We start from the raw sequence: 14,349 nt of genomic DNA, 5'->3' as shown, positions 1-14,349 counted from the left end.
AAACCAGACAACCATTTTTTCTCTCAATACTTCATACTATAAGCTAGCAATATGGCCTTCTATCAGGGTATATGTAAGTTTATATCACAGTCATGGTATATATCACAAAACAGTAGTTTTTCTGTAGATTCAATTAAGAATTTTTTTAAAATAACCATACCATACTTCATCACATGTGATTATCTACCATGGTAGAAACAATTTAGCTAAATCTCTTCTGGTGGACATAATTCTGCCGCTGCACGGTGTATACCATCATATCGCCCAACCCTACTGTAAGCATTGGTTCCTACATCCACCAAAGTTAAAACAATTTTGGTTATTTCACACAAAATGCTTCGTCGTCTGTGTTTTTGTCTATGTTAGTCTCACTGGTGTGAAGTGGGCAGGACTACATTTGAAGAAGATGACGTATAGCCATCAGGATTTAATAACATTTGAAACAAAATCTGATAATGGGGCTGTTGGCTCATGTTGACAAAAGCCACACCTGCCTGCTGAAGATTAAGAATAACATTGGCATTTTAACAAGTAGCCCAATACCCAAGGAGTTTTCCTTTCCAAAACTTAGTCAAGTAACTTGATTACTGAAAATCACTGATGCAATCAAAGCTTTGAGTGTCTATTGTAAAACCATACTAGCCAACCCCAATAGCCCAACGTTAGTGCTTCAGCATCTCAGCAGAAATGATCAAATCAGTCAATGGAGTGAACCCCACACAGGGTAACGTTAACTTTAGCAGTTAACCTAGATCAATATGACTGCTCGAGCAGATGAAGACGTTAACGTTAAATGCTAATGAACAACACTCTGCCTCAAAACAGGCTGCCAGCCTCTGGAGCACCACGCTCAGCAGGAAGAGGGAAGCTCCAGGGCAGCACGGACCAAAGCCACACACTGTTCATCTGTACAAACTGCCCACACTGTGGTCACACAGAGCTGGTTGAAAATAACACCATTCGGACCATTAATCAACACAGTGGCTGGTTAGGCTTCCAAATTGACTGCAAAGTTTATTTCCTGTATTTATGTTCTTGAGCAAAACTAGCCACAGAAAATAAAATGCTGCAGTGATTTTGTATATTTACTAATGCCCTCTAATGAAGCAAAAGTATTTCTGACTAATGAGCTGATTAATCAATGGATTAAATTGGTAGAAGACTCGATTACTAAAATAATTGATGGCTGCAGCCCTAATGTTATCATGAAAAACATTTTCAGGGGGACTTGAGGCAATTTAAAAAACAAATGAGGCTGACTTTAAAAGTTACGAAATACAGGGAGAAAGAAGGGTAAGACATGCAACCCAACTGGAATTAAACTGGAGACAGTTGCAATTAATACAGTATGGCATGCAGCTTGACCACTAGGCCACCAGACATGTCAAAACTATCCATGTTTAAAAGTTACCGGTTTTGGTTTAGTACAGTCAAAGATAAGACGTGCAGGCTGAAAATGTTTCATGGCAGTTTAACCAATATGTATGTTGGTGTTGCTGCACAAAAATAATGACTTTGATATTGCTGCCAGCCAAGATTATGCAGACAGTCAATTTCTATTGTGATAATTGTACAATGAAACTTTTATTTCACAAAAATATATACACTGAAAGTTAATTTAAAAACATAATCTGATAAACTAATTCCATTATTCTGCTACCATCAAATAAGCATGTAATCACTTTCAGCATCATTTCTGGTTAAAATTTAGAGGAAATGTGGGTCATCAAACTGGTTTCATTTCATTCCTACTAATACAAAGATGAATAGGGAAAAACAGGAAGTGCAAAGTTAGCAGCTATGAAGAGTTATGTTGTTATGGCAATGATATTCTGGTCTGGTCTGTCACACCTGCACATATGCACTAACACACACACACACACACACACACACACACACACACACACACACACACACACACACACCAACTTCCCATTCCTACTCTAAAAGGTGTGTGCCTGTTGCAGCTGTTCTGTAGCTCAAACAAAGGTATGCAATGCTTCATTTAATTTCCGTTTTAATGTGAGTGTTCCCATTTACACATCTAAATCAACAACACACTCAAGATACAAACTACATCCTGGACACCAATCGATCACATCTGTGGCAGTTGTGTCTACACATGCAATCAAACATTAACTGAGAGAATTAACTGAACCATTTAACCTGCAATGCTCATGACATAAACCCTCCTGCCACACCCAATGTAATTACTGGATGATAGTGAGAAATGGGTCATAAGTGAAAAATGAATGAGTCTGTGCACTTCAGATGTTAAGACCAATAAATGGGATGGATACACCCCCTGAAAACACCTACACAAACACCCACACAAGCATCAAGACCCCCATCCGTCTTTGCCAACAACCATTCTTAAAAAAGGCCTACAACAGCCATTTCTCTCTCTCTGGCGCTGACCATCTGTTCCTACCTGTGCTGGCCTGGGACTTTTTATTAATAATCTCTCTGCTGGACCCAGAAAACTGAACTGGAATATCTGTTGGCTTGCTGGCTATTTCCCTTATATGTCATGTCTGTTTCTCTGTTTTGCCACATACTCTCCCATTTCTGTGTAGGCCTGACACAAATACCGATATTAAAGAGGCAACATATTTATACACACATATATATATATATATATATTTATACACACATATATATATATATATATATATATATACACACACACACACACACACATATACATATATATATATATATATATATGTATATGTACACACACACACACACATATATATGTTGATTTTTTTCATATTTCAACTTCAATGTCTAAATATTCTTAGTGTTTAGAAGTAAATTACTCTTTGAAAGGATGTACTTAGAATATCATACTATAGGCTACAATATCATTATATCTGTCTCATAACATGATCTTCGATGACAATTATATCATTTATCACAATTATATCTGGAGCAATATATCATCCAATAAAAGTGGTTATAATTACATGCCTATTTCTGTTGTCATCTTATTCTGTTTTAATTCACATCCCATCACTAAGCTGTTTCCTTTGTGTGAGAGAAAGTGGTTGCTTGTTTTCTTGTGTTCAAATAAAGGAGGCAGCATCACACATGATATGATTAATGAATCATTACTTTTAATCTCTTCTTTGACTGGAAGGATGCTTAGTGTTGTGTTCTTAACAGCTGTGATTTATTAATCAGAGAGAGAAGATTAATTGTTAATCAACAATTGTACAGTAGGTGATCCACTGTTTACCATCTTTTCAAGTCTTCATTAGATGGGTTGAAAAATGATTACTCTTTCATTTCTTTTTATAGCTTGCATTACTTATTCTGTTTTATCCTTGTTTTCTTTATGACTTTTTCCCCACTGATTCAGCTTTGCTAAAACAGCATGATTCCCCCACAGGGATCAATAAATCTTGATTCTCTCCATATCTGTTTCTTCCTCAGATTTTCTGTCAAGCAAACCCCCCCTTTTCGCTTTAACTGTCACCCTTTGTGCTCTGAGTTCTCTCTCCTTTCACTTTCTCTCTTGTTGAGAAACAGTCTCTCGGCCAATCTGCCTCTCTGTCACTCACTGCCTCTTTATTCTCACACTTCATCTATACTTAGATCCAACAGTGAGCTGTCACCTCTCCACTTTCCCATCATACCTCGACCTCAGAGTCTGCAGGTGAAGCGCACACACACAGCACAGCGACACTCATCAACACTGAATTCAACAGTGAATATTAAATGAACCCAGATGAAACATTAAAAGAAAAAGATTTGATCGAACCTTGGAGAACTGGAAGTTTACAGAGATCAAACAGCACACCTCTGTGCTTCAGACTTTGTACAATAGATTCTCATATTTCTGTCAGCACAAGGGAGACCATGAGAGCTGTTATATAAAGCAAAGATAAACAAGCAAAGAAGAGCCGCAATATTTAGGATAACAAGCAGTTCCTATGTCTGGGTGTTGGCTCCCTGGCAGTGTAGCAGACTAATTATACACATCATAGACATGTGCATTGCTGCCTGTGTGTGTATATTTGTGCCCTGCTGTCATCCATCCCAACCATCAGTAGTGTGGATTCTTTAATCATAATGTTTGTCTATCACCAGTGCTGTGCTGTGAGCCATTTGGCTCCTGCACACTTACTGTAGCTCTTTAAAAAGGACAATATCTGCATTATCAAAAACAGGGATGTGCCTGTTTTAGATATTTATAGACAGGATATCAGAGCAAAGCCAGACTCTTTCCAGAGAGCTTTGCTTATTGACATTAACAATGAATTAGTGAGGAATAGAAACTGAGATTATCTGCTAGGAAAGAGTGGTCAGTATCATATAGCTGAGTAGGCAACAGTATGTGGGGTTATCTAGAGGTTTTACTCCTTACTGAGGATAACAAGGTCAGTCACACTGGCCACCAGTTTCGCACATTGGTTGCTTTCAACTGACCAGTCAATTCTCATTCAATGGCAAGAGTTTGGAGTTCAGTGATTGAAGAGGAAGTAAACCACCTCCTTGTGACTGCAGGTTGCTGAGGTGGTTTAAGGTTAAAAATGCCCTCTAGGTACAGTACTTGTCTTTAGAGTTGTTCTAGGTGTGATCAATTTGGGAGGAGAAATGGAAAAATCCATGACATACTGGAAAAGGACTACATCTCCCAGCAGGCCTGATAGAGCTTGGGGAAAGTTGCAATTAGGGCTGTCCCGAATACCATTTTTTAACATTCGGACCTTTGGCAGAATTTATAACGAATATTCGATTCTGATTAAATCAGAACCGTTGAAACAAGTTGTAGGAAGCCTCTGCAAGTAATTGGTTGCTGGCAGACACTCTGTGCTGCAATAAAATGGTTAATCAGCCGTGCCGTGCACTGTAGAGCCGATGCGCTGCTGGTTCTACTGGCCTGAATAGAATATAATGTCTATAGCCTTACTGTTGTGTATACAGCCTTTATAGACTGAGCTGAGTAGTGATACGCGGGTCGACCCGTAACCCGCGGGACCCGCAAATGGACCTGTGGGTCGGGCAGCAGTGATCGTCTTTTAAATCGGTCTGTAAATGATATTTTGACATTATTGGCTATTACTGTCATGGCATCCGAAGGTAATGATGCGTTAAGCAGGTGACAGTCCGCGGCCGTTTTCAAAACACACTTGCGTCACGCACTCCAAAAGAAACTTGTTGAAACTTTAAACAATAATTTATTGTACAAAACGGGGGAAACAAACGTTGACAAAAACGGTTCCATAATTCATATTAAATTCAAAAGATAATGAAAAAACAGCTACAAGTTAGAGAGAATAGTGATAAAGTGGTAACACTTGGCACTGCTCCACAGCCTCAAACGGATGCACTCGAGCGTGCCGTGCGCACAAGCTCCGTTGGTAGGCGATACTATATTTTCACATTTTTAACAATGCAATTTAAAAGTTTTAATTTTTATTGATAACCTACATTTACCAACAACAAAAAGACTACATTTAGCACCAAAAAAATATGTTAAGAAAAATAAATAAATAAATGAAAAAAAAAAAGTGAATAAAAAAACGAATATCTAACGGCAGCTACATTATCTAACTTTGTTGCAATTGTAGTTTATTTAGTAGTTTAGTATTTTACAAGTCTAAATTTCATAATATTGAGATATATATAAAGTGTATCATGACATAATATATGATATAATTTTTAGGTCAAATTGCCCAGCCCTAATGCAGATTAATCAATAATGGACAGGTTTTGCACACTTTAAAGCAGTGGAAATGTATTTATTTTCATACACTAGGCTAACTGACTTGATCTCAACCTGCAGGTCATAAACACCAGGGAGTCATACGATCCTCTATGATGGCGGTTCATGAGCAGCAATGCTTTTTTTTTTTTTTTTTTTTTAAAAAAAAAAAAGAAATGTTCTCAGTCTGAAATGGCTGAATTTACTCTTCCTCTCTCGCCTTTTTTAGCTTCTGCTCCTTTGCTGAATCCCAGTGAAATACATGTGTTTTCCTTGCAGTCAAAGCAGAAGTATCAAATGTGAATCCATGCAGTGACTGTGGCATTATGCTGATGTAATACAATCCCTGTGCTTGCTGAGCGGGAGTGAGACAGAAGGAGAGGGGGAAGGGACAGAGAGAGATGCAGAGGAGGGATGGAGGAAAGGAGAAGAGAGAAAATAGAGTAAGGGTATGAAAATGAGAGGAGAGAGAATTTGTTGGGGCCCCCACTCAAACCAATAGCATGTGAACAGACATGGCCAAAACACAGCCTCCAATCAGATGAAAGATAGGTGGTCAGGTGACCGCATGGCTGCGTGTTCCATGGAGGTGGCCGGCTAGCCTGGTTGCTACGGTAACTGGTCGGTATCCTAGAGACTGGCAAAGGGGCTTATAGAAAACTGAATGGTAAGACACCCAGAGAAAAGAGAGCGATGGAAAAGACGAAACCGCATCCCATATCTCAGACTGAGGATTTATACAAGCACATGCACACTGTTGTATGTTATATACAAGTGTGTACATGTGGGTGTGTATGCATTTGGGGTGTTGTGGCCATTAGCGATAAGAGCTGTTGAATTAGATTATCTTATTTTCACAGCTACAAACACACACATGTCCTCACACAGCAGAGAAAGCACAGACAGTGCTACTACAGAGAGGCCTGATGCTTCATTGAGCTATAAATAATGACAGTCCACACTCACAAACACTCAAACATAGGGATGCGTGATGAGCCCAGCCTAGATATGCCTCTGTATGTGAGTGAATCATTTGAATAAAAGGTGTGTTGTGTTTGTTGGTGGGAACACACTGTACTACATTTTGTATGTGCCGATTTTCCCTTAGAAAACCTTAAAAAGCAGCTTCTTTGTGTGTGTGTGTGTGTGTGTGTGTGTGTGTGTGTGTGTGTGTCTTGTTTGATAGCAGAGCTTCAATATTAGTCCCAAAGCTCAGAGCCTGTCATTTGGAGAGATGGTTTACTGTGACTTTCAGAGCATATGTCCATGGTTCATTTGTACACTGACAAGTACATGTACCTCATTTGTTCGCTTTCAGCACTGTGGCATTGTATTATTAATGTGATTATCAAAAAGAAGTGAGTACATGCTAAGTGATGAGGCAAATGGGATGTGGTAATATTAACTCCAGGAAGTTTCTCCCAGTGGCTTAAGTCTCTGGCACTAATTTCAATTTATATCCAGGACACGCACTTCTCTGTTTAAGTCCAACAAAGTCAGTCCTTACCACTGCAGATTGGCTTTGAATGTATCCCCCTCACCAGATGTAAAAATTATACTGAGTTTGTTTAATGTTCTCCTTTAAAGATGGGTCACACCAGGAAGTGGCACAGTGAAATTTATTCAAACATCCTCAAGAGATAGGCAGTGTTGGAGACTTGGTGATGTAGGACCTATTCTGCAGGGATAGTTGGTAAACTACTGCAGATGACGTGCTAATGGCTAATGCCTGGTTTAAACCACATAACTTAAGCCGAACCCGACTTGAGTCCGAGACAGTTATAACCGAGCCTGGCCTGACCCCGATAGCCTTTCTAAATTCTAAGTCTGGACCGGACCTCAACCCGATGCAGTTTGTTGCCTGACAGTTTTTTAATCATGGTTACAGCTTGTCTGTTTACCATGATCACACATGGACAGTGTGTAAATGACCATCAAAAGGCTGCTGTTACGCACAGTCAAACATGCCTTATGCACAGCAGTGCAGCACAGTAGACACAAAACCAACTGCTTCGTTATCACCTGCACTGACGACTAAATCAAAATGTCTTCATACCGCCGATTTCCCTGTATGGTTTTAGGCCATTTTAAACTTCCCTGATAGCAAGTTTTGTCTGGCGTCTTCTATTTTCGTTAGTTCGGTCTGAATATTTACCGCCTCCTGCCTGAAATGTGACTATTGCCCTGTGCTGCGTTCAAGTGTTGTCACATAAATAACAAAGTCTAGCACTTGAATAGGCCATAGCACAGCACAGCACAGCACAGTGGCACGTCAAGTGGGACAAACCCGAACGGAACCTGAGCAAAATTTCTGATTTGTTATCCAAACCCGATGAGACCCGTCAGATCCGGGCTTTGGTTGGGTAACCACACTGTAGGGCGGACTCTCAACCAACTGTCCCTGGCGCGTTGCTCAAACACCTGCAGCAGTAGTCTTGTGTCTCTGCGAGGAGGTGGAGCGACTTTACTCTCTGTTTCAATTGCATGTGTATAATATGTTAGCATGTCAGTTTATGTCAAATTGTGTTGAAGCATTTACTTTAATTTCTCAGGAAAATGCTCCATAAAAACCAAAGTATGTTTGGAAAGTTTTTAGAAATACTTTACTAGAAAAAATAAACACTTGATACGTCAGAACTGTTCTTGATTTTGTTTGTTTGTTTGTTGTTTAAGAATAGTAATGTCAGATAGAATTGGTCAGGTCAGGGCTATGGAATATTAATCTATCAATAATTTCTCACCTTATCTTAGCCTTTCTTATCTGCAGGTGTGCATTCACTACAGGTTATAAACTTTGTTTTAAAATACAAAAACATTAAATAATCAGTTACCTTATCTGTATTGGCCACAAGAAGTGGGTATTTATCGGTTTTTGGTACTGGCTGAAAAAAATCCATATCACACATCCCTACAAACCACATGTTGTTTGCACGTTTTCTATCTGAAGTGTGTGTTAAAGTGAGAGACAGTTACAGTGAAGCAGAGAGTCTCCTCTGTGCTTCTCGGCTACGGTCTGAAAGCTGAAGCAGGAACAGTTAACATGTTTACAGCAAGGCTTTGAGTTACCTAAATATTTTTAGAGTGGTAGACTTGTGATCAGTCAGATTCATTTTCATGTTCCATGTAATAATATTGAAACTGGGTCTGTTGTTCTGCAGAGCTTTGTTCTTTCAGACTTTATTAAAATTAAGTCATAATGGTTATTTTACATGTTTACAAAGCTTGGTGTTACAAGTTATAGTAGTCTATTGTGATTGAAGGTTTTTACATTCAGTAGCTAAATAGATGTATGTTATTCTTGGCACTTCATCATAACATGTAGGCGTGGCCATGAAAGAGCAGTTTATATATTGACTGCATCCAATGCTGTGTTGGTTATACTATATACTATAACTAGTGATTTATTGCTTGTATGAATAATAGAAGATATGCAGCTTTTTAAAAATGGCACACTGAATCCCAATTGTAATTTTGGTCTAAAAAACAAAAACACAATTAGATCATTTTCCATATCATTCAGCCCTATTGTGAGTTTTGCTGACTGTGAGTGCATGTGTGTGGCCCATGATGTTGGGGGTTGTGGACCGCAGTGTGTGTCTGTGGGTTTGACAGCCTATGTAAGTCATAAAAATGCTGGCACTTGTCTGGCTCTAACACTCATCCTACCATGATAAAACTGTGCAGTGTTAGTGTGTGTGTGCATGTGTATGTGTGTCAGCACCCCGTGGGCAGAACTTTCTGCAGTACAAGACTAGAAAGCAGCAGTGATGCACTAGCTGCCTGGCTGACTGGGCGCTTTAAGATGCGCGTGCACACACACACACACACACACACACACACACACACACACACACACACACACACACACACATCTTCCATCCTTTTCTCCCATTTCCCTCCCTCTCTTCCGCCACTCAGCCCATTACTCTGGTCTATTCAAGCTGCCCCCCTTCTCTCTGTTAGAGAACTGAAGAATAGTGAAGAGAAGCAGCTATGGACAGAGAACAGCTCCACCACACACATCCTCAGAGAGAGAGGGAGGGGGTGCTGAGGCGTATTACTGTATGCATGACAGAACTCATACAGGACTCACTATAGCAGTGAACTTACAAAGAACACATCAGACCATACAGACATTAAGTCTTGCTCTCTCTTTCTGTATCCTGCAGCACTTCCTCTGTGTGTCACCCTCTTCATCACAACAGCCTCCAGTTCAGTCTTTATCTCCCATACCAATGCCGCCGGCTGCACAGTGTCACAAGCCCTGTGTCTGTGTGTCTGTGTGTGTGTGAACATTAAGTCCATGTGCTGAGAAAAAAAAACAATGGAGCACAAACCTGAAATAGCAACGTTAAAAAAATCCATAAATGATTTAGGCAAGGTGATGTAAAAGACACTAACTCAAAAGTCCCTGGCTTAACCATGAAGATGAACAATGTTAGCAAAAGCAAGGACAGAGGTAATATGAAATATAGTAAAGAGCTGGTCACAAACCAAATTGACTTTGTGAATTATGTGGTTGCAAAAACTTGCAGACAAAGGCACAACTCGCAAGGCGGATGGATAATCTACTGTAGCAGACAATGCATGCTCGCCAGTCAGGAACATGCTGGTCAGTAGGGTTGCAGCTAATGACTATTTCCACTGTCAGTTTATCTGACAACTGAGAAAATGTCAGAAAATTATTAAAAAAAATGTCGATCTAGCCCAAGATGACGTCCTCAACTGTCTTGTTTTATCCACAACCCAAAGATATTCAGTTTACTGTTGCAGAAGAGTAAAGAAACAAGAAAATATTCACATTTAAGAAGCTGGAATTAGAGATTTTTGACTTTTTTTCTTAAAGATAAATCAAGCAGATGAATTGATTATCAAATTAGCTGACAATTATTTTAATAGTTGACAACTAGTCTTTTGAGTGGTGCAGCTCTACTGGTCAATCACAGCTCTTTGAGCAGTTACTCCTACAAATGTGGTAAAATTAAAGTAGATGTAGCAACAAAGCTACGGTAACAAGCTACGACATTTTCCTCCATTTTGGACTCTCCGGCTCTCTGTTTCCTGAAAGGTCAGCATTGTCAAGACGGCTTGCTATGAAAGAACGTATTCACAGTATCAACGCCAAAAAATTGTAGAGATGTGTGACAAAGGCAAAAGTTTCCAACTGCATGATTATTACTCTGCATCTCAATCACAGTACCTCTGTCCTTTCTTACTCCTCATCTCTTTACTCTTAAGCTGTCACAATATCGTGCTGATATCATATTTTCTGGGAATACTAGAGAGCAGCACAGAGAAAGCTGGGTTTACAAGCTGAGCTATAAGAAAGATGAGATAATAACGAAGAGATTCCACATTGGAGTATGAGAGGCAGATGAAGCCATATTTCACTGTAGGACAAAGAATGCGCATCTATTAAATAGTGACAAATAGGATTGTGTCAAATCAATGTAACTGCTACTAAACTGATGAGCTGGAAAGAGATGGAGATGTATTCAATATTATGTATGCTTGTTTGAGCAGAAACATTACACACCTAAGATATTGGTTGTACTGAAAAAAAGGTGTTATATATACAACAATATAATACACTTTTCTTTCTCCTGCAGCCATTACTTTCACTGGGGCAGTAAGATAAAGAACATCAGTATTTGCCAGTTCAATAAATCACAGAGCTGATGAAAAGGCAGGAATAGGCAGCAATACAAAAGTTTTTTCTATGTCTTGTCTGTGCATGAGTGTGTCTTTTTGTATTTTTAATATACACTGTTTTATGAACACAGTTAACGAGTACACTCACAAGTATAGGGGTACCTGTGTGTGTAAAAAAAGAGGTGACTGTATTCACAAGGGTGGGAGGGTATGTGAGCTGGTCAGCTAGTGCATGAGGAATAAAATGCTGCCCTGCACAGATTTCATTCCACAGTCAACTTGCTAGCTCGGGCTGAATGGAGAGACAGTAGTGAGGGATGGAGGGGAGGAGGAGCAAAGATGGGAAGGAGGAGGAGAAAAGAGAGGGACAGGGTGAGGATCACAGAGAGGGAAGGAGAAGAGGAGACACAGTGAGAAAGAGGGAGGGAGGACATCAATGAGAGTGGTTGAGAGGGGAAGAGAAAGACTCCAACCAGCTTTCCATTAAAAGTCCAGACACGTCGGGGCCCGCATTATGTCATTGCCCAACACACGGACACACACCAACGCACACGCGCGCGCTCAAACCCTTGAGCCTTTCCTCCGCTAGCTGATCAATAGAAGCAGCACTTAAGATTGCAGCATGAAAAGAGCTAGAGGGGGAGAGTGAGGGAGGCCTTTGAGGAGGAATTTGGGACAATCCAACAGCATCAGTGATTGAGTCAGGGAGCAATCTTAAAGCCAAGCCCTCGTAGTCATAATTGTAGGTCAAAACTGCAAAAAATAAAATACTTTTGTGCTGGTGTGATGGGTTCATACCTTGAAAGGATCTTCCAAATCAGGGTTGGGAGTCCAACATAATCAATACAGCTTAAAGAATTTATCTCTGAAGTCTCTACCATCAGATTGTTTGAAAATCAAGCGGCAACCTCCAGGGCTGAAAAATGGAGTAGCATCCAGCTGCAGCCCCGGAGCAGAAGCCCCTGACGTGACACAAGCCTCTGGCTTGCCGGATGTGCCCCTGGCATGACAGAAGTGACGTATTTTGCTGGATAGTACTGTCACGGTCTTTGTGTGGAACTGAGCTTGCAGGACACAGCATCTCAACGCAGTAGGTTTCAGGTAAACTAACTGGAACAAATTGGCAGAAAATAGCTATGTTGTTTATTCTGTGACCGTTAGAAGAGGTCCCTGGTGAGTGGCGAGGGCAGGGCTCACCTACGGTCCCGCCCGGGCCTGACCTCCACGGCCTGGACAGATGCTCAAGTGTGAGTGAGAGGAGCAGAGAGGAGCGTGGAGGTCAGGCCGGGCGGGCTGACACTGTGTATCCCAGAATGGGTGCTCAAGTGTGGGTGAGGTCAGGCCGTTACAACACTAAATTAAGCAGAGTGACGGACCCAAAGCCTTCAATCTGGCTAAAAGACAGCTGAAATGCTGAACAAAAAAAAAAAAGAAATACAGTGGTGAAGTTGGGATTTGTTTCTTGAAGTTATGTGCTCATTGTCTTTTCTGTCTCTTGCAGGCTGCCAGGAGAAGCGGACTGGCCATCAGATATTGTTTGTGGAAATTTGAAAATAAAGTTTGTCAAATTGACTTTTGTCTCTTCATTGTGCACACTTACACACGAAATAGGGTAACAGTCAGCTATTTTTGAATGTTAGCACTGATTTCTCACATTAAATGGTGAAATATTTGTAGTTTGAAAGGCCCGACCTAAATGAATAAAGGTCGTAGTTAACGAAGCATGTGAATATTAATATAGAAGGAGCGCCCACTGAGTGCATCTTCTTTTATTGATGTTTTGAACGTCGCGTGGTGGTCAAAAACAAACAACAAAAAACAAAGTTGACTTGTATGATTAAATAAAGGTAAAATAAATGGACAATTCATCAATTCATAGACGCTATGTTAAGCAATTTTACTTAAAAAAGTTGTTAAAAAAAAAAAGAAGAGAAAAGTCACTTCTGTCATGCCAGGGGCACTTCCGGCAAGCCAGAGGCTTGTGTCACGTCAGCTCCGGGGCTGCAGCTGGATACTGTTGGAAAAATGAGGCCAATGTAGTAATGCCAAAAACTGCAGTACCTTGAATGGCCACTTGGGCCTGGCACCTGTTAAAAGGCCGACAATGCAGCAGAAATAAACACGTTTACAGTGTAGTACAAAAGGCTGTTTTGGTGTCTATAGCTAATTTTCCCTTTTATTACAACTGTAAGGGGATGAATTCAGATTCACAGAGCACAAGTATAGCTGTAAATGTTGCTATTTTAGTGTGTTTTCAGTTACTGAAAGTTAATTGTGCCATTTGGGTCACCGACAATGTCTTTTTCAGTCGGATATTTATTTTTTCTGGTAAGTAAATTATGTTTTAATGATTTTAAGCCTGCTTTTGCTTGTGAAAATGAGCATTACTATTACCACATTTAACCGTGGTTGTGAATGCTAACTCCGCCAGCAGCTAGCATTAGGTTTATCTCCACCCTCTGATTCAAATATAAATAAAAAAAAAAAAAAAACACGATGGCAACAGTCAAAATGCCAAACTCGAGGCTTCAAAACAGGAGTGCACAAACCAGTGAGTGACATTACGGTGGCTACGACCATTATTTTATACAGTCTATGTTGAAAGCACAGAAATTGTAAGGATTTAGAGTGTGTGTATCTATGCACACACATATACTGTATATGGCAAATGATGTTCTAAATTCAATGTCTACCAAAATGTCAGACCGAGGAGGGACTGAACAATTTGAAGAAAACATTTGATTGTGATTTTCAAAACAATATTGCAGTTTTAATTGCTGTTATGTTCTATTAATTCAAATACAGGCCAGTATTTGTGACCTACATAGTATCAAACACTAGGGATGCACCGAATATATTCATCCGAATATTGCAAAAAAACACACATTCGGTATTCAGTGGAATAAGTTCAAAGCAAGGCCAAATAATAGCAGCGTGTTTTGATAACGCAATCAAACAGCGTGCCGTGACGGGCGGAGTAAAAT

General features: G+C 40.1%; 2 protein-coding genes across 3 annotated transcripts in view; one reads left to right on the top strand and one right to left on the bottom strand.

Annotated features, from left to right (window-relative positions):
* Window positions 1-14,349, top strand: part of LOC126408262 (histone H4) — a 583,921-nt gene that overhangs the window by 184,343 nt on the left and 385,229 nt on the right. The window lies entirely within an intron of this gene.
* LOC126408230 (guanine nucleotide-binding protein G(o) subunit alpha) overlaps window positions 1-14,349 on the bottom strand; it is a 141,663-nt gene that overhangs the window by 61,568 nt on the left and 65,746 nt on the right. The gene's annotated exons all lie outside the window — the stretch shown is intronic.

The sequence above is a fragment of the Epinephelus moara genome, chromosome 20, assembly GCF_006386435.1.
Source record: "Epinephelus moara isolate mb chromosome 20, YSFRI_EMoa_1.0, whole genome shotgun sequence".
NCBI classification, from domain to species: domain Eukaryota; kingdom Metazoa; phylum Chordata; class Actinopteri; order Perciformes; family Serranidae; genus Epinephelus; species Epinephelus moara.
The sequence above is the reverse complement of the archived record's forward strand: the minus strand, read 5'-3'. Positions and strand labels throughout refer to the sequence as shown.